A 21,943-nucleotide genomic window follows, 5' to 3' on the forward strand; every position below is an offset into this window, starting at 1 on the left:
AAGGGCAACATGTACAGATTTCAGCTTTAATTGTAGGCAGAGTAAAGTAGTTCTTATTAGCAGAAATGTATTTGTACCACCAAGGAAGTTTTGAATTACACAAGATGAATTTTTGGCAGTCTCTGCTTCACAAGAGAGTCACACATTCTGGGCTCGCTGTGAGCTAAAAGAGATGTTCAAAAGTGAATTGTTTGGTGTTAATTTCTCTGATTATGTAATTTGTAAGTTGTTGAAGGCAGAATTTGTTGGATTTTGTGGCTCTGCTTTCTGCACCCAGATTTTTTTTTAATCATGTTTTACACCCAGAAAACAACTCTACAGCACGTTCTGGAGTCTGTGGGGCAACTGTGGGAGGAGAAGTCGATGGAAACACACACTTACACAAGCAGTTACCCAAACACAAATACACACACATGCTTTTAACGCTAACAGGGTGTTGGTGGATGTACTGTATGGTGGTGGGTCAGGCCAGGACAGAGTGTTCCATCTGAGGTGAGATATTATACAACTGATTCAGATACAGAACGTGAGGCTGAGCAATCTTGGAAGAAAGATGGAAAGGATAGGGTTTACTATATTCTGCTTTTTTAATGGCAGCAGCTCCCATGGAAAGACCAACACCAACAATGAATTGATCGTACTAACGAGTATTGTGTGTGTATCCAAAGCCTGATACATCTCATTCCTCTGTGCCATAGAGCTTTATTGTTGTACAAAAACTATTAGAAACACTCTGTGAGCCACACTGTTGCACTGACATGTTCCTTCATTACCATGAACACACACACTGTAGTTTATTTTGACTCAATCCCACATACACAGGTCCTGGTGCCCCAAATACTCACTAGATCACCAAATGTGTATTAACCCACCGCAGAAAATAGTCCCAAACAAAAATGTTTTCGGAAATTACTGATCTTTTTTTGAAAAAAAGGAACTATATATTTGAGACTGGTTTTTAAAGATTTACAGCTTCAATAGGAACCAATGGGCTGGGGGCTGAAAGCCACAGACAGGGTAGGAGAGTCCGAAGGTTTTGAAAGACCAACTAACACACTGATGATGGTTGATTTTGGTCTTTTCACGAGAGTTGTTCACAATAACAAAGATACAGAATATTGCCAGCCTTATCCTAGATAGAGAACAAAGAAAGAGGAAAACTGGCAATGAAAGTGAAGACAGAGGAACATTTAACAGTGACAGAGTGATAGACTCCATCTACGCTCCATCTCCATCTGAAAAACTTTGGTTTCTTCAAATGTAATTTGTAAACTTCTGATGGTCATAGACAATGTCTGTGCTGACTTTGACTTCAAGAAAGGGATTTTGAGAAACTTGCCCACATGTCCTGGCCTTCATGGAAACTGAGCAATCTCCATTTGCTGATGAAGCTCCTGAAATTTTCCAGTGCTTTCCAGTGACTTTTTTTCTCAATCTGGTATTTCCAAGGTTAATAATGAACCTTCATGCTTATTAAGAAATGGACTCTAGATTCGTGTGTTTCAACACAGTACAATTTTACAATTTTGTGATTATTTCTAAAATGAGTACAAGACTAGCATGCTGAGGAAGAAATTAAATAAGTGGCATCGTTTATTTGTACGGATGAAAAGTTCCCACAAGCAAACCAAACCAATTTTGGTGGCCGCAGCACCTCCCACAGTCTGTTAGAAGTGGTCAAACATGCTGGTAGCTTTGTAAACACCTTCACATTTAATATAAAATAAAATAAACCCCGGCCTGCATCTTGAAAGAAAGGAAAGGAAGAACAAGATGGAAATACAAGAATTTAAAGGTGGCACAACATCAGGAAGCAAAAAGAAGTAAATAGGATTGCAAGAGAGGAAAATAAACATTGTGTTGTATTTAAAGAGAAAGAGCGAAGATGAGAGATAGAAGTGCATGTCCATGACAGCAAGAAAATGAGCCTGAAAGATGGAAAAATGAGACAGGTTCACACAGAAAGAGAAATGAGATGGAAGCCTGCATCCATCAACAAAAGGAGAAAAATGAGCTCGACAAAAGCAGCGCAAACGTGAGAGAGAGCCACATCCATGAAGAAAGAGCAATAATTAACTTGAAAAAAGACGAGAGCAAGAAAAGTGCAGAAAGGTCTGCATTTAATTAAAAAAAAAAAAAAAAGAGACGAAAATAAGATCGAAAGAGCAAAGAGAAAGAGAAAAAGAGAGGTCTGCATTTATAAATTATTCACAAAGATGGATATGTGCGGCTGATAGATGGTTTTAAGACACAGGTAAATACTTAAAGAGAGGAAAAGGGAGAAGTTTGCATCCAAAGAAAATGAAAATGGAAGAGAGAAAAATGGATGGAAAAAAGGGCTGATAGGGAAACAAACTACTCGGTGTGGGGGGGAAAAAGAGAAAAATGAGGTTGCAGGAGGGAAAAGAGACGCCTGCATGTAGAATACACACTAACAGATAAAGAAGAAGACGTCAGCATACAGGATGAAATGTGATTTCTGTTCATCCAAGAGCTTGCTGGGTTGCTCATTGTAAAGCCCTGTTTGCATGGGACCAGTATTATGTTGGGATTTCACATAAGTAATGATTTATCCCCTAATCTCTGCAGAAGGTCAAGACTCTACTCCCGTGAATCATCTTGATGAAAAACTTTTTAAACGTTGATGGTAAATGTCAGATTTCGTCCCCGAGAACCAAAGAGCAAAGCTGTCTTTTTGTTTTTAAATTAGAATATATAAATGGAAAGAGCTAAATAAAACATATCACCAATACTTTCAAGCTTTGGAGAAATGACGTGATGACTGGATTTAAAAATGTTTGAAAATTGACAGGAGCGTGGTGCTGGGAAAAAAACTGAATAAGTAAGAATAAAAGAAGACTATTGAGAAAACAAGAGCTTCAAAATATCTTTCTAAATGCTGAACATGGTTCTAAAGCATCGCATTTCTCTCAAACAGCTACCAACATCTCTGAAACTGCTCATTCTGCAGACATTTTTCGTCCAAATTTCAGATCAGTAATGCAGGTGCAACATACAAAAGCACCCCATTTAGAAAGCACTAAAATCACTCGCTCCAAGCCCCTAACAAAAAGCCACATTAGTCAGCAATGCAGTGACAGTTTGATCAAAGCTTAGTACCAGAGAGTTTGCACTTTCACCACATTTTCAAAATGAAACTCTGATGACTTTTGCCGTTTAATCAGCATTACTGTATAAACACTGGATATCTTGGATCGTTGGCAACACTAAATGCGTGACTTCACGGAGTATAATGTCACAGTTGGTGAATATTGTTTTTATGTGTAGGTACTACTAGGAGCATCTGTAAACCCTCAAAGAAAGCTTGCATTGACATAATTACTGAAATCTGTTGGGGGCATGCAGTAGGCTGAAACTGTACATTGTAATTGCATATAGTGAATATATTTTAGGGCTGTCAAATTTAACACATTAATATAGATCATTAATTTTTTTAAATAATGCATTAAAAACATTAATTAATGCATAGAATTTAATATATATTTCTGCCACCCCTTAAAGTCTCCATTCCACCCTCTTGCCACCCCATGAATAATTCTCTAGATCTGCCCCTGCAAATGTCTCTAGAAAATGATCTATGGGGAGAAGTGTTGACTTCAAGGACCTGAATTTTCCTTGAAGAAATCATTCAAAGTCACATTCTGTTGCCTGAGTGTTTTGAATGACATTGTGATTACTGTTTTGTTGCAGACTGAATATGATCAGCCCAACCTCAAATTCACTTATGTTTGGTCTGATATCGCCTTACGCTCTTGTTGTGAAGTACGTGCTCTCTGTATAGTTGATTATGAAACAGCAGCAGCAGCAAATAGAGAAAAACAGAAGTGGCAAAGAATCAGACTTCACCCAGAGACTGAAAGACTTTGTCTGCAGCTCAGATCGAACTAACAGTGCAAAATAACGACTAAGTTCATCAGTTTCCCAAAGCTGTCTCCTTGACTGTCTTGAAAATTAAGACTCTTTTCACAGTAAAACCACGTCCGACTGAGCTACAGCTTCAAGCTACTCAGCTCCAGCCGTCTGCCTTTTGGAAGAATTTAACAGTGACATTTTCACCAGGAGAATGCATTGATAAAGGCTTTCTATGATCTGTAGCAACTTTCCCCCTTTTTATTTCTTAGAAGCAAACTAAACATTAAGCTATTAAGGAAACTGATTACAAAATCTGCAGATAAATCACGTTCAGATTCTCAATTTTGAATGAATTCCACAACTCTGACGCCATGTTTTGTTCTCAACTCCAACATCGAAGCATTTTGAAGGACTGCTTCATTACTAAGGAGGTCAGTCACTGTACTGGCCCCCTCTCTAGCAACATCAAGACCACCTCTAAGAATCTTGGTATTCTTTTTGACCAACATTTGAACTTTGAACCTCATTGCTTGCATACGTCAATACATTTTTGTCTCTTCCTGATTAGCTTCCACGTCATGAAGCCTTTTCTGTGTTGTGTAATAATCACGTAATCTTGCTCAACCTGTAGACTTTACATTGGGATGAAGTCACATTAAAAAACACTTTTCTAGGCTTCAGGAAAGTTACACAAATATAAAATCTTTGTGGTTTAAAAATTCTTAATGCGAACAGAAATAATTGACCTTGATTGCAGTTAGAGATGTCCTGTCAACACCTTCACAGACGTCTCTTTTATAATGGTCAATGGGGGAAATGCTTTTTGGGCCACATGGGATTTTTACATTGCAGTACCGAGGTTGGTCACTGAGGAAAATTGACAGCAAAGCTGACTCACAGCTCCATATCCAGATCTCTTAATACATCCATCCAGCTAGCTGCTCCTCACACTTCACAACACTATGAAAGATGCAGTTAAGTTACATTATTGGAAATGGAGCGTTTTTGGACCCTGACCTACTGTATGCTAAGTCAGTATATCTCGGCGTTATCTTTTTTTCCGTCATGTTGTCGTATTTTGGAGCAAAAGTCCAAATGTAAATGTAGACGGGACTAAGGCTAAAGACTAACCTCATACATCCCTAAAGTCTAACATACTTTATCTTTATGAAACTGGCCTCTAAATACAATGCATCTACAAGACAAATGAGGCTTGTTTCTTTATCTCCATTAGCACAGACAGGTACATCTAGCATTACAACTATAGTGAAGTTATCTCGATGTTGGATGTTTTGTGGCTTTTCGGGTTTCAGACAACATGTAAACAATTAAAGCAAAGCAAGATTTAATGCAAGACTAAGGACGATTTACGAATGATCGACTACTTTCTGTGCCTCCTGGCTGCCTGTTCTGGTCCTGACCGGCTGGGGAGGACAGAGAGTCCAGGGCAGAGCCAGGACCTGCTGGAGGGATTACAACTCCCAGCTGGCCTGGGAGCGACCGGTTATCCCCAAGCAGGAGGTGGAGAAAGTTGTTGGGGCGGAAAAGGACATTTGGGCAGGAAAACGGACTGATGGCAGGATAGATGGATAGTTTCAATATTTAAACGGGTTCATGTCTTAGTAAAGGTCAGCTGGGAAAATATAGAAAATCACTAATTGAATGAAAAGTTTAGGGAAAGTGAACTAAATAAATTACACTTCACTGCAAGAGCTCTTTCAACATCACACGCTGATGATATATAACAAAGGAGATTGTCCTTGAAGTGTGTGCTAAATGTGCTTCAAAACCAGCTTCTATAGCTTTTCTGTTGCCTTCATTTTTCAACTCAGGAAGACAAATCAAACATTTGGAAGAAGAATGAAAACAAATTACTTATAACATTGCTTACAGGTGGATTTTCATTATTATGAGCAGACACTTTTCCACACCAAAACATGAAGCTTTTTTATCAAATTAAAGAAATACACCTACCGCAATCGCCACAATCATTACAAAGCCCTGGATATTATTAGAAAATAATTATCCCTAAATAGGACTGAAGGAGGAATTGATAAATCAACATAAAAGTGGTCTTACGTCAGTGAGGCCGTGTGAAAATGAGCAGCACCGAGAAAAGAGAAAGAAAAGGAACTGAAGAACATTGTGTAATATCACCACATATGATTCATGTAGTATTTCTGTCAGCTCTTGGCGCGATGCATCACGTCCTCTGCTTTATATTCCGCGGAAGGCATCCACCTCATTTTTCAATCCTCAACCTTGGAGGAGGAGAGTATGGATGCAGCCGAGGCCTTCCACTGCCTTCATGAAGCCGCATCTGAACACCAAATACATATAAATGTATTTATTTAGATTTACAAAGCATTTATTGTCTGTCCTGGCTTTGCATCATATGCATCATTTTTATTTATACACACTATCATCATTAAAACCTGCATTTGTCAAAAGGTGACAGGTGAATATTGACAGTTTGAAAGCTTAACATTCCTGTCAGAGAAATAAAATCCATCAAAGTCATCATTTCCTGGAAATTAATGGCAAATGTTATTGATGTTATTCCGCTATTACCTGCAAATATCTTATGTCGATGGTACTCTGTTTTTTAAGTGTCCTGTCTTTAGTGTTTTATTGACTGTGTGTGAGTCGTCTGCTTTTAGAGGCCTGTCGTGCCAGTTACATGACAATGAGCTACTACTACTTTACATTTACAACAACATGGAAAAACTAAAAAATAATAAGTCATTTTAATCTGGTTAAAAAAAAAATGGATCTCTGAGGATGATAACTCTTCTGGGAACAATAGCACTCACGGTAAAGACGTTTTCGCATGCAAACACACTGCTATATCATGTCCCAGAGCATTCACACCTCCACACAAGATGGCCAGCCTCGTAGGGAGGACGAGGAGGAGGAAGAGGAAGCTGCACTCTTCCTCCTCTTGGTAGCGCTGAGGCGAGGAGCAGATGGTGCGAGAGATTGGAAACATCGTCTGGAGTCGGACAACCCTGGGCTAATGGCAAGCTGTGCTGGCAGCGCTGTGTGAGTGTGTGAGCGGTTGGAATTGTCGTACTGTGCATAGCTGGTTTGCTAAAGTTCATTACTGCATGTGTGTGCACATGTGTGAAGTTCAGAGTCCTGTGTGTGTGTGTGTGTGTGTGTGTGTGGCTCAAATTTCACTATGTGTTCATGTGTGTAAAGCTTTCAGAAACTTTGTTTTTGATTGTGCGAGTGACACTAATGAAGAGATAAACTCTCTGCCTCACATCCCTGTTTAAGTGTCATTGTTTCTGCAAGCCCAATTCAAAAATCATCCTTAAACCGCGTTAAAGCGGCAAAAGCTTAAACGCTGCATTAATCCTAATTTGGTGGATTCAAAATAAGCATTTAAAGTGTCAGTGTGTTAAAGTGCGACAGTAAACAAGCCAAAGGAAATAATCAAGAGTAAACGAGAGACAGACAGAGGTAGTTTATGTGTCACTATTAAATTCTCTTCCTGTGACGTATCCTCGCAAGCTCTCTAAACGAAGCAGGTAACTTCAATTAAGCCAATTTGTCGCACACATTCAGCCCTCCCTGCCTGCTCCGCCTCGCTTGTTTCTGAATGTGGATCCCACTGCTGCACTCTAAAACATACAAGTTCAGCTGGGGTTACACTAGCATCGAAACAGGGCTAGTAAACACCTAAAGGTTCCTGTCTAACAGTGTACTTTCCCTTTTCCCTACCAGACGTTGACTCTTTGATCCAAACAATCTGAGGATTTTTATCTATGTTGTCAGCTGCTATTACTTCAACATTAAGCCAGGATCAGACCGCACGATGCTTGCACGAGCTTGATAATGGCTCAGTGCAACAACAGAACACTCCAAATTAAATGACAAAATATGTTGTTTGTTCATGCCGTCTAAAAACAACACAGAAGCGTTTTCTGACCTGACGGCGACATAATTTCTCTGATACAAATCACTGTTGAGTTTTTGTAGTTTTATGGCATGACACGGCGCTTGTTAAGGTTTGATTAGGTTTAGCGAAAGATAAGAAAAATAAAAGAAAAAATAAGCACTTTGTTAGGGAAACATCGCATGGCTTGGGTTAAAATTACTACTTCGTTAAGGTAGGGGACCTTCGTCGTCATGGTTACAATAATAAACACTTAAGGTTTGGAAACGATGGTGCTCGTGCTTTAGAAAATACAATGTTGACTGTTTGTTGGAAACGGGTAACAACAGGAGTGTTGACCACCCCAACCTCCTTCCCACGCAGACTTTGTCGTTCTGTAATAACGTCACCTAACTTCCTCCTTTGCTCGCGTAATTAATATGAGCGCTAGAGGGCGCTGTCACTTGACCGTAAACATCCAGTGTGTTTTGGAGCACTTGCTGACAGGTCCGATGCTGTCGACAGTCTCGATGTGGAAGGTAACAAGTCACATTGTTAGACTGCTGATTCTGCATCCAGGATGCTTCCCGATGCTTCCCAGGTTGCCTTTGTTGCCTTCCCTAATTTAGTTTGACGACACGTGGTATGGTTGAAAGCAATGGAAAAATCTTGTAAGCTGACCTTGAGTTTAGATTGTTTTGTCAAACTAGTTTGACAACGTCTACAAAGTGCTTCTTGATGCACGGTTGTCGACATTCCTGATCGCAGAAGTCTATTTTTGGCCACTATTCCCCGATCACCTTTGCACGTTAAGCTAGTTGTCATAAGCAAGTTATGCTTGGCCAGGGTTCAACTTTTCTGGCATGTCAGGAATTTGGAGGCTGTCCTCCCAAGCAGTGTCATTCGTTTTAGAGTGTCCCCAGCCTTAATTGGCTGTAGGAATTATGACAGGAGCAAAGGACAAAGTCGTGAAGTTATTATAGAGCGACAAAGTTCATGTTTGGAGGAGGTCGATGGTAACCCTGAATTTACGAACTCTAGCGAGATTTGTAAGCGATGTTTCTTCATTGTGCACCAAGTAGTTTTGTTGCCTAAACCTAAATCTCGTTAGATTTTCCGCAAATCCTGTGTTACCATCTAGACAGGATCAGGTCGAGGTGGGTGGATGGGTTAACAAAACATTGGACTTTGACTGTTTGTTTCCTGTTTCCAACCGCTCCATAACGTTAACTAAGGGTTCATTATTGTAACCATGACAACTAAGGTCCCCTAACCTGAATGTAGAAGTGATTTTAATCCAAACTACAATGTTTCCCTAAACCTAACCAAGTGGTTTTTGTGTCTAAACCTAACCAAATCTTAACCAGAGCGTTGTCACGTCATAAAACGGATTCATCTCTCAGTGATTTGTAGTCAGATCAGAAAACATTTCCATGTGCCTAGAGGGCATGTACAAAAATTATATTTTGTTGTTTATTGATCACCTAATCTCGCATCGTGACTATCTCAAAAAATATTTCATGTAGTCTGATCCCAGTGTTAAGGACGTGGTTGTTGTTTTAATTGAAGCATTTCCTTTTGTGACTGTCCTCAGAGAAAACAACAGCATCTTTTGTCTTTTCAAATGCCTTTAAAGACCTCTATTTACATTTTTTAATTAATGACCTGTTGCGGTCGTGTGAAGAATGACTGTCTAAGTAGCAAATGTAGTGTGACATTATACTGCTGCAAAACATCTTAGAGTAGATGCCGGATGGGTGTTTGGGCTTAAATAACATTTCTTTTAAACAATTTTCTTTTTAACAATGAGGGTAATTTCCATCATGATCTTTCCCAGTTTTGGTGACTAAATTTACCAACAGACCTTAAGCATAGATGGGGCTGATAAGAAATTGCACATATAAATCATTATTGATAAAACTGAAAGCAGTTATGAGAACGTGTTGTTCCTTTCTGATTTAAGCCCTCAGAGGCTGCAGTTTGTTGAGCAGCAACTGTTCTCATATGCCAACACAAAGTGAAGTGTCAACAGCTGCAAACTTAATGCATTATTCCTTTTGAAAGCATTTAGGTAGACATAACATCTGAACATGAAAATACATTTTCGAGACAAACAGACGTGATAGACAGGATGGGCATCAATAGCTATGCTTGCTAAGGTGTATATCACCTTAATACTCCCATTTAATGATCCCATTTTCCTTTGTTTGACATATCTGGAAACAAACAGGTTGAGTTCAAGTATATTGTCATGCTGTGTCTCAGGGTTGTCACCTTTAAGCAAAGTAGGCCAGAACATACATTGAAGGATCATGAATGGTCGCAATTTATCTTTTTAAAGGAGAAATATAGAAACATGAAACTCACCAAATGAAGGGCCATCAGTGATCAATACGACAATCTGGCTATGGGACTATAGGTGACATTAGTGAGGTATGTTTGTATTCTCTGAGACACAGGTGACACTAAATTAATTGAATGATTTTGTAAGAAGATTGTACATGTATAATGTTATTTTCAGTTGTTAGAGGACATGTATACTGTACATACTGCATTGTACTGTTTTAATTTCACTTGAGGGACTTGATATTCCTGTTTCTATGACCCTCTGGTTTATCAAACCTTTTCAAACCCGAAAAACTGGCTGAACATAAAACTACACAGTGGTCACAACAAATAAAAAAACAGTTGGTGATTGAGATGACAAGTTTCCACCCAACCACAGCAACATGCATCACATACACCAGTGGGAATGTGGGAATAAATGAATCAGTGTGGGCAACCACACTCTGAAAAACTATGGATCTCTTGGCATCCAAAACATGCTCACATACACACCTTAAGGTTCCTTGCTAAAACAGAAACTTTCCTGGACATAATACTGGCCTGCATGATCATCATTATTATATTTTTTTATTTCTTGAGACCTAGAACCAAGTTGTGTAAGAAAGGATCAAAATGGTTTGTGAATTTTCTGTGGTTCCTCCATGTTTTCACTGTGAAAAATGTCCTCAGAGGTTCCTTGAATCTTTTTAGCTTGCTAGTGTGTGTGGCCCGTATCAGGAAATGCCAGGGCAGCTGGGAGATCCTGTGGAGATAAGTGGCGCCAAAGGCACCGCTGATGTCACTGTCTCTGGACCGAGAACCCTCCCTCTCTCCCTTGACCTCCTCCACTCTGACAGAAAAATGCCAAGTGAGGAGTTTGGTTCCAAAACAAGGTAAAGCTGCTCCTTCCAACACAATAAAATCCGTATGGAAGTGCAGTCAAGTGAGAAGCTGCAGACTTTCACTCACAAAGTACTGTAGCATTTTACTTTTTACACTTAAAGTGTTGCTCATTCATGCCTCATAAGACACAGAAAAGTGACTGATCACACCAAATCTCTGGAAACTACAGCTGCACCTAATGATTATTTTCATAGTCGATTAATCCCATGATTGTTTTTCAGATTTATCCATTAATCCTTTACTCTCAAAGTAAATCATTAAAAAATGTAAAAAATGCTTAGCAAGTTCTGAGAACGTAGGGTGATGTCTTCAAATTTCTTGTTTAGTCTGACCAACAGTCCAAAACCCAAAGATATTCAATTTACAATGATAAAGAAGCAATTTCTCATATTTAAGAAGCTGAATACGGAGAATATTTGGCATTTCTGTTGCTTGATAAACAACTTAAACAGCCAATCCAAAGGGTAAAAAGAAGAATTCCCAGGGGTCACAAGATGATTAACTGGATAAGTTCTTTTTTCTAGAGAAATACTGGATATTTTACGTCGTAACAACGCAAACAGAGAACAGAGTTCAAGCAAGTTATTAACATTCTTAGCATGGAAACATCTATTTTGGGATGTTGTTGTAAGAAAGTACTGAACTTTCCTCTTGGACTCAAAAACAAATGCAGTTCAGTGTGGAGTCCACGTTTTTCTTATGAAATCTACCACATCCAAGGATGGATATGTAAGTGTCACTGTATATAGTAGTACAGGTGAGGCATATGTGTATGCAGAGGCCATGTTATTGCCTGTGTTTAACTCCCACATGGGGCCCCAGTGCATTGTGGGAGTGGGGGTGGCAGAGCATAGCCATCTGCAGCAGAATCACAGCAATGTTTTATCTGGGGAGAGAAAGAGAAAGACAGAAAAGGAGAAAGTGAGCAAAAAAGTGAAAGAGAGAGACACAGAAAGATTACATTTAATCAATGTCAAAACCTCAAAATCAAAACCCCAAGAAAAAAGTGCAGACTTCATTTGGAAGAGTTTTTGTTGATAAGAAAATTATGCAATAACTAGAATCAGAAGTGCAACTTTCAAAACAAATATTGAAATTTCTATGATTTCAGCATCTCACCTTTACCTGAAGGAATGTAGCCCCACAGACGCAGCATCTTGTGTTTTTTAACAAAGAGCCATTTGCAGTCTGAACATCTCACAACACATCTGTTCATTTTGACATCCCAAAAATGATTATACATGATGATTGTGTGGTCATCTGTTACTTTATCCAAACCCAACAGGTCCTGACAAAGTATTGTATTTCGGGGGGAATTCAGGCTGTTTTGCTTTCTCTCTTTGTCTCTCTGTCGGGACCAATTGTCTTTGTCCACGTGTGTTATTTGCTTCATGTAAATACACAACGCTCAGTGGAAAGAGCAAGAGAGACAGAGTGAAGCCAATGCCTTAGATTTGCCTGGCAAACTTTTGACTTAGGTAAAAACACTAAATTGTAACCAACATTTGCATTATCCAACAGTAATGCATTTTGGATAGATTTTTGCATTTTTCTTGTGGACTTGTTTATTTTTTTTTAATGGACTTGTACTTTATTGGATGGTTTACAGTGGATATAAAGATTGGGAAGGTGAAGTAGCTGACAGAGCTGACATACAGCTAATACCATTTTATGCTTTTTAAAAAGAGAAACAGAAAAACACAGAGAGGGACAGACAGAAAAAGAGTGAGAGACATAGATACAGCAACAGAGAGAGAGACAGTGGAGGTCCTTGGCAGAGCCTCGTACAGCTGTTGAGTGCTGTCACACTGTTCAGAAAGGCCAGAACTATTATCTATGACTGTGTATACACACACACACACACACTGTAGGGATTAAGACAGCGACAACACTTTGAATAGACCTCCGTACTGTCTGATTGGACACAAACAAGAGGTTCACTGAGTTTCTCATAACAAGTGGGTGTGAAGTCCAGACTGATGACCAGCTCCCTGTACCACAACACAGTAAGTTTTCACACGCACACATACACCACATGGCCAAAAGAATGCAGACGCACAAACATTACAACCATATGTGATTGTTGAACACGTCATTCAAAAGACATGGATATTAATCTGCAGCTGGAACAGCCTCCACTGATAAGGCCTGGCTCCAGTTCCTCTCAAATTTAGTCACCAAACTGGGAAAATTTTTTCTTTATGTTTTGAGCGTGGAAGTTCATTCTTGATTCAGTGGGAAGAACAACAAAACAATTAAAGGTCAAAGGTCCAATTACCAGCTTTTGGAGCTTTAAATTGCATCGTGTCATATATAGCGGGCGATTGTAAACCCTGTCTCGGCTCTGGGATGGTTAGAACTTTCGTCCACCCACCCACTGACTCCCGGTCAATTACTTTGACAACTTCTGAGAAGATGCTTGATGTCTGCGGCGTACACGAAAATATCCGTCCGCATACTTTTGGCCATATAATGTAATTCATGGTATGATTTGGGAAAATTACTCAGTCTGACCTGTATTCATGCATTATCATAAAGTTGTCATGCAATATGATGAAAGTGACTTTAAATCCATTCCAGTTTTTCATATTCATCACAAAAATGCAAAAGAACTGCAAAATTAAACTTCTGGGTTGTTTCGTCCCTCCAACCTCGGACATCCAGTCCAACTGGCTTTCTCTCCTTACAGTAACTAACAGCTCACTAATAACTATTCAATTGCATTTTTCAGTGATCCTTCCCTGCATTATGTCTCACGTCTACATCTTTACAACAGGAAATACTTTACATTATGATGCTCTGAAAATGCTCTTTCATTGTGACCATAAAATAAATTCAGTTTAGAGTTATTTGATTTATTTTGTAACCTAATCCAATATAAACTCAATAAAAACTACTGTATATCTATTGTTTGCCTACTTACCAAAACATGTGAACATTTTTAGCTCTCCCCAATGTCTAAAACAATGAGAAACAAGAACAAAACACTACTATAAACTCGTTGACCTCTGAAAGGAAATCCAACATGACGCGCCCTCTAATCGTGGCAGTGTCACATCACATCATCCAGTTTTAGAAAACGCTGCTGTGGCAGACAATAAAAATAAGCAAAGAAGAGTTTGTCTATAAGGGACCCCTCTAGTCGGACCAGAGGGGTCCCTTATCCTCATAATGATTTCATACATGTTCCCAGTCTGACCTTGTGTGATCTTGTGAACAAGCATAACATTAGGTAATAGCTAATTGGCACCCTCCTCAAATGTTGTGCCTTGTCACAGAACACATTATAGGGGAGAAATCGAAACTAAATCAAATCCCCTCAAGCCAGTTAGAATACTTGTTTCTGTTGTCAACAACTCACAGCTCCAAGGAAGGAGCATCAGTCCATCTGGGTATGAGGGTTTGTTAACGTTCACCATCCTCATCACTGTCTTCGATTTACATCCAAACAAGACTAGTCTACACAGCGGTGGTTTGAGCTAAATGCTAACATCAGCCTGCTAACATGCTGACAATGACAGTGCTAATTGATGTTAAGCAGGTATAATGTTCACCATCTTAGTTGAGCGCATTAGCATGCTAATATTTGTTAATTAGCACTAACCACAAAGTACAGCTGAGGCTGATGGGAATGTCATTAGTTTTGCAGGTATTTGGTCATAACTGGTAAATTAAAATTTTGACCTGATGATGACGCTACATGCAAAGTCAGGGAATCAAACCAACGTTATGACAATTCATCCTGAGGGGAACATGAATGTGTGGATCAAATCTGGTGGCAAACCATCCAATGGTTGTTGACTCATTTCACTAAAAAACACAAATGTGAACCTCACGGTGGATCTAGAGGAAAAGTCAGGGGATCACTCAATCACTGGGGAGAATAGCTGTACAAAAATTCACGATAATCCATCCAATAGTGTGGGCCAAAGTGTTGGACCGACCAACGGACCAACACTGACAGCCTCACTCTTAACTTAGCTGGCTGCCTTCCTAAGTTTTATTTATTTATTGCTCTTTCAGAAACGCTAATCTTAAACTAAAATATGAAAAAAATACCAATTCCCACTAATAATAAAGAGAATCACCATAATTACTGTGAAGTAATATACATAAAAGAAAGAAACTTAACTCAATTACTCAGGGTCCATTTTGGTTTTTACACTGTCCTTGTTCGTGATTTTAGCCTTTACAGGCAGATTTTCTATTGGATTTGAAAAGGGAACTTTTGTTCTTTTAATGCAGTGTAACCCCAAGTAAGGGGACAAAGTATTGGATGAAACTAAAGCTGAATAGACCTTTTTCACAGCGCTTATTTTGACTTGTCAAACACAGGTGTACCGAATAACATTATTAATTCCTGCTTTGCATATCAATAACTGCTGGGACGGAGCCATCATTAATGGTAGCAGTTACACCTGTGCTTCCCTGCTATAACAAGTCACAATGTCTGCTTTGGAAAAGGTTTATGATAAATGATAATAAAACAAGAGTGAGTCTCAGATGGAAAGACTTTTGACAGGTGATGCTCTTCAAGCATTGTCAACACAGCGGATGAGTTTTGTGTCTTTTTTGTGCAAAAACATTTGTGAAATGAAACAGTTCATGTTCTTAATAATATTAATTCAGTAAAACCCAACTTGTTACTTGCTTTATTATAATTTAGCCAAATACAACTGAATCTAACACTTAACTTGAGGTCCTTCGTTAAGCATCATGAACAGATTCTTAAACTGCTGGAAGCAGGGATAACCTTTACTTTTATTTAGTCATCAGACAAATATTATATCACTTCATTAATTATCCTGTTGCCTCTCGGAAAAGTCTGAAACCTATTACTTTTTCAAATGTTGTGATTAGTTTATCATAGTCTGGATATAATTTAAGTGAAGTGGTACAAATATTAATTCAGTGTGTGGAAGAATCAAAAAGTGTGTTTATGTGGACTTCTACTTCAATCCTGAAATCTGCTTAAAATTGCGATTTCACCGAAGAAACTTGGACCTCTCTTGTTTTTGAAGTGGCCCTTTATGCATGCATGTTGCCTGTTGCCTTCCTATACGGTGGCAACAGCTTGTCTATAAAAGTTTTGGGGTATTGAGTTACATTCCCCAAATATCGCGTTCTCATTGTAAGATTGCATAAGAGTCACGTCATGCTCGGAGCATGGGCCGCCTCAGCTTTAACGTGGTGTTATTTTCAAACTAGCCTGGTCATGCCGACACGTATTTTTGGGAAGCTGCGTATTAAATTTAGAGCTGTCAGCGCCGCGTCACCCCCGACTCTCTCCAGAGAGGAAAATAAAGAGGAGAACAAGTCATGTTTCAGAAGAGGTGGTTCAGTTCAACAGTGTTCGACTGCTTGGTGACTGATCCTAAACTCAACCTCAAAACATCAAACTCCATTTTCTGAACGCCTTATCAGGGCTCAGAGGAGCCGCCACTGCTGCTTGGGGACTTGAAATGACTACACAGGAACATAATCCAGAAGGAAATTCTGCAAATCTGACAGCAAACAACTGTTTAGTGAATAAGAATGGGAGGAAAAACAAGGAGATGTACAGTATTCGTCTAACAGCTTGGCAAAGGTCAAGATTTGCATATAAATGCTATGGCAGCAGGTCTTGATATGAGTGCTTATGGCATTGAGCTCTGAACAGAATTAATGAAAATCATTTGATGCCAGAGCTTCAAGCCTCACAATAAGTTTGTCCTTCGTTGAGTTTATACTATGCAATTGCATCTCTGCAGCGTGCGTCATCATCTGCTCTGGTTCAATATAGAAGTATTGTTTATTTGACCTTTGTTGAAGAAGAGAAGGTTGCATGCTCACTTTTCAACGCCCACATGCCTTTCATGCAGTCATACTGGTATTCAACCAGTGAAATCGCCTTCCTCTACCTCCGCTGTGTACTGATTTTCTGTTTTGAGGTTGAACTCATCAACCTTTTGGGCACAAGCAGCACATTTCCCCCTCCAGTCTGCCTTTACAGTCTGATGTTTCGAGGCTCTGCCGCTGACAGCTCTTGCATGCCTGTCTCAGTGTAAAACAGTAGCTGTTGCAGATCATGGCAGGCACGCTGGGGGATTAAGACAGTGATACCTGGCTCCATGACATAAGCGTGAACTGTCGTCAACGATTGACAATGTAACAGTAGATTTAGTGTGTTCTTTCCTTCTTCGGCTGATTCCGTGCCTCCTCCTGACCTTGAAACCTTTCAAACCATTTCCTCTCAGCTTCATCTGCGCTGCTTTGGAGATACGTGGTTTTCACATAGCAGCTACAGTGATGAAGGCTCATTTTTAACTCGCTAATGCCTCCTCCTCTGTGGTTGCTGTATGGGTTCGTGCGAGGACAAGGAAGGCAGCTGGGTGCCAGATGAGAACGGTAATTAGGCCGGTATCCACCGGGCTTTGGTTACAGGTGCAGATCTGCCTGCAGGGATGAACAAAGCTGTCAATGGAAAAGATCATTCATGCTGAAACAACAGAAAGGAGGGAGGGGGAGGTTGGCTGGCTCCTGCTACAGAAAGCCAGAGCCAAGACAAGATAAATCGCTCTGAGTGGCATCGCGACAAGCCGAAAGCAGGCGTATAAATCATTTTCCTGGGTGCTTTAAGAGCAAAAGGAGAGGCTTTTATTTTAGCTGGAGAGCCTCTGTATAGATAGAGCCGACACCTGCCACGCTGCCCGGCCACTCAACTACCTGCTGATAGTGTTGTTTTTAATCACGTGTTAAATTAGACAAGAGGGGCTTCTCGTGCTCACTCTTAGAGGAGCACAATGCAGAAATGATGTAGAATTGCCCCCTCGCTGAGTTTCAAAGTGATGCTGAAGAATCTAAAAAAGGATTTAAACAGTTTTGGCCCACAAGGAGGCAGCTGGTTCGATATTGGACCGCTGCCTGGTGGAATGCACACTAGGAAATGTTACTCCACTGTCTCTTTAATGTTACTTTGATTCTATCTTTGCTCATGGGCTCGGCTGTGTATTTTCTCTGCAGTTTTTGTGTTTGCAAAACAACTTCTTAATCTCACCGGTTAAGTCCATTTAGTATCATAACAAAAACTGGAGGAATGTCCATAAAGTTGAGTGCAACATTTCAGGTTATCATAAGAGGAAGTATATATGTAAACTGTACGGCCAAAAGTTTGTACAGACCTCTGTCCACATACTTTTCCTGATTTATCTTAATGCAACAGCATACAAGAATATTAATAATATGCTTCCAACTTTGTGTCAACAGTTTGGAAAAGGCCTTTTTCCTGTTTCAACACGTCAGTGCCCCCATGAACGAAGCCAACTCCATAAAGAGATGGTTTCCCCTGTTTGGTGCGGAAGAACCTGCACAGAGCCCAGACCTCAATCCCACCCAACACCTTTGGGATGAACTGGAACGCCGACTGTGAGTCAGACCTGATCACCCACGTCAGTGTTGGACCTCACTAATGCTCTTGTGGCTGAATGGGAGCCAATCCAGAGTGTTTTTTACCCTCAGCTGATGTACGCAGAACCAAAGAAGAAGAACCACACTAATTGCATGTGTATATAAATTTCTAACGACTTTTTCTTTCGCAGATTTGACACATCACCTTTTGAAAATGACCTTTTCAGATGCGACAGTAGCAGAGGACGTGGCAGCAACAGCCTGACTCGAGGTTTTGTATGAGAAACTCCATCCTTCCATTCATCATTCATGCTTGCATCTTGAATTGTCTACTTGCCCTTGCTGTTGTCCTGCATCTTTCTTTGTCACACGCACATGCCACGCATTACAAACACACACCAGCTCCACCCTCAACTATTAACATTTCGATGCGTATGCTTGCAGTTTTAGATGTATTTACATCCTTTGTTGCTCTGCAATGCACTTTGCGAGCAACCTGCTTTTTGTTAAAAGCACTTTGTCGATAAATTTGACTTCCCTCGACACTCAATACTGAGTCCATTAAGGCGCAGAGCCATGGGGCTACTCTGTACGCAAGGGCCACTGGTTCCAGTAAGGTATATCTGCTGAGCTCTCATTAGCAAGCATCATCATATGTAATTCTGGCACGTGTAATGCCATTAGAGGGGATTTGGCATCTGTTATTTGAGTAATGGGATTAGCTGGGCGGTAAATCTCCAGGACCAGAACTGTAGGTCTTCCCCACTCAAAGGAAGACAGATCGACACACAACCCAACCCGCCTTTTCCACATGAGCGTAATGCAAGTCATCCCTTCGTCATGGCTGAATTCTCGCTAATTCTTACTCTCCTGGAAGACATTCAATGCGTTGCGCTTGTTTATACACATGAAAAGTGACGGAAAGAGTTGTGCCAAGAAGACAAAAAAATAAAGCTAGAGAGAGAAGTTCAAACCCTGGCTCCTTTCTCACCTCTGCACAGCTGACCGATCACAGCGTGAAGTGGGAGTGAGTGTTTCGGAGAGTTACACAAATGGCCGGACACAGATCCCCCTAATCTGACGTCAGAAAGGTGTGGGGGGAGGGGGGTTCCGAAGCCATTCTACCATCCGACAGGCACTTCTGATGGAGTATACTGACCCCTTTAATGTCCACAGTTTGAGAACTAGTGTGTGTCAGGACTTAACTTAAAATACTTTTTAGACCAATACAATTCTCAATAGTATTAATCTTCCTCTTATGTTTCTAAGCCCCCCTTGATTTTATGTACAACATAAAAACCCATAATAATGTGGAATTTTTTAACTGAGTTACCCAAAGACAGCATTGGCCTCTGGCCCCACTCACAAGCAGCCATACATAAAAGATTTGAATAAGAAAACACTTCACCATACAGTTCAGGAAACTCTACTTCTTAATGGCAATATCTATATTTACCTGCCTCACTGCAGCTGGCAGGGTTTCAGTGACCTCAGAGCAAACTTACAAAGAGACAAACAGAACTGAATGACGCAAAAAAAAAAAAAAAAAAAAACATTATGGAGGCTCAACCTGGCCAGAGGAAGAGAGAAGTGTGTCTACTTTGCTAACAGCGTGAATGCATTCATCTTCTGCAATAACATGGGGCTGGAATGAAGCTCGTGTTTACTTTAGGTTGGATGATTACAGGGTCATCTTTACTTGCTGCAAACCACATTTCCACCGACAGACTAACGGAGAGAAGAAAAAATATTGTGCGGTTTCACTTTTTTCTTTGACTTTTGTATTGTAAAGAGTTTTGTCTGATGTAAGGCAATAGTGGACACAATTAAATTGCTCTGAACATCATGTTGACTACTTTATATGCAATACATTTTCCATATTATGATATATATTGGAATTTGAAAAAAATCTTATTGGATCTTAAATATCAAGTTGTCAAAAAGAAGAGGGACTTTTAGAGCTTATTTACTGACCAAGGTGGCAACTTTTACTTGAGCCATCAACTTGTTTTGTCATATTTAACTTCTTTAGTGTGGATAGTTATTTAGTTTAGTTTGTACTTTTGTTTTTGTTTTTTTTTTAAGATTTTATTGTTTAATCCTGTTAACATGTTTTGTGTCTGTCATCTTTTGAACATGTTGGAATTAATAATAATTTAGTATGTTTTGTAGCTCTATAGATGAATCAAACTGAAAGCTAATGAAAGAAAAATGTTGTGATTATTCCTGCAATTGAATTAGTTCATTGTTTGAGTGCCAAACATCCCCCGCATTTCCAGGACAGACAGGACTGTTCTTCCTCTTTCCAGAGAGATTTCATTTGTGATGAAAGTTCACAACTGTTGCCAGGGGAATAAAATCAGGAACTCAACTCCTCACCCGGCCAGTGTCAGTGCCTCTATCTCTAACCATTAATATGTACAGGACTGTGTGTTTTGATGAAGATGAAGACCAACGCTCCAATATAGAACAGGTGACTCAGCTTCCAGCTTGGCAGAGAAATCCCCGGAGACCTTTGACCTCCAAATCGTTTAGCAGCGCTTATGGTTTGAGATCTGCTCCAGGCTATTAGAGAGATTAGTGTCACGCAGATCTGGGAATGGGCCAAGCCTATATCTGTACTTCATGGTATTCTCAGCATTTATTAGGCTACTGAGCACCCAACCCATGTTGAAATCTGATATGTGACCGTATAGTAGCACATACTGCAGCATGAGGCTACATGTAGGTGCATTATGTGTTGACCTACATAGAGTGGTGGTTTATATGTTATGAGCATGCTGTTGATTTAAAATGAAATGTATTTTTATGGTTTAAACTTCATGAAACATTACTATTATTGGCCATGGAGGCTGTTTAGGATCTCTCATATAGCGTTTCTTTACGTTTGCTGTATATTTTGGACAGAAAAATACACATATTCTTAATAATACAAGATCTGCTGTACACACAAATACCTGCAATAGCCTTTTAATTACATGTCACAACAATACATGGTAAACATTATTTTGGGTTATTTCTTATTTTGAGATGAGTCTGACTGTGACCGCCCCTCTTTTCTTGCAACGGCACACGCTGGAGTATAAAACGAGCAGCCTTCCCGAATTAAAAACAATCCCTAGCGTTTAAAGCAGTTTCATCAAGTTGGCTCGAGTGAACCAAGCTGATACCGGAAATGGACGATTCTGCCTTCAAAACGATAGTAAACCCAAATGTAACAAAACATTGGAAATACAAAACTGGAAATACAAACTACAGCATATTTGATTCAGTAATATTTGATTATGGTGTTTGTTTTATTCCTTAAAAAAGAAGTGGGATGGTTAATTTTAGCCTAGCAAATTAGAAACCCATAATTTAAAGGGACAGTTCACCCCATAATCCAAAATACATATTTTCTCTCTTACCTGTAGTGCTATTTATCCATCTAGATTGTTTTGGTGTGAGTTGCCGCATTTTGGAGATATCCACAGTTTTAACACAACAAATATGTGGATTATCTTGATTTCTGGAAAGAGACATCGCTGTTGAGTTTTTCAAGTGTATTTTAAAGCACCACAAGTCCAGCACCATATA

The 21,943-nt window shown here is 39.7% G+C and overlaps 1 long non-coding RNA gene across 2 annotated transcripts; it reads left to right on the forward strand.

Annotated features, from left to right (window-relative positions):
• The first annotated feature begins 12,423 nt into the window (after positions 1-12,423).
• LOC122872108 lies at positions 12,424-21,064 on the forward strand. 2 transcript variants are annotated; one of them, XR_006377021.1, is made up of 3 exons: positions 12,424-12,987; positions 18,227-18,483; positions 18,559-21,064. It is a non-coding gene; the product is annotated as an uncharacterized LOC122872108 (long non-coding RNA). The 2 variants fall into 2 exon arrangements; XR_006377022.1 differs by having other exon boundaries at positions 18,227-18,385.
• The last annotated feature ends 879 nt before the right edge of the window (positions 21,065-21,943 follow it).

This window comes from Siniperca chuatsi, linkage group LG24, assembly GCF_020085105.1.
Source record: "Siniperca chuatsi isolate FFG_IHB_CAS linkage group LG24, ASM2008510v1, whole genome shotgun sequence".
Lineage (NCBI taxonomy): Eukaryota > Metazoa > Chordata > Actinopteri > Centrarchiformes > Sinipercidae > Siniperca > Siniperca chuatsi.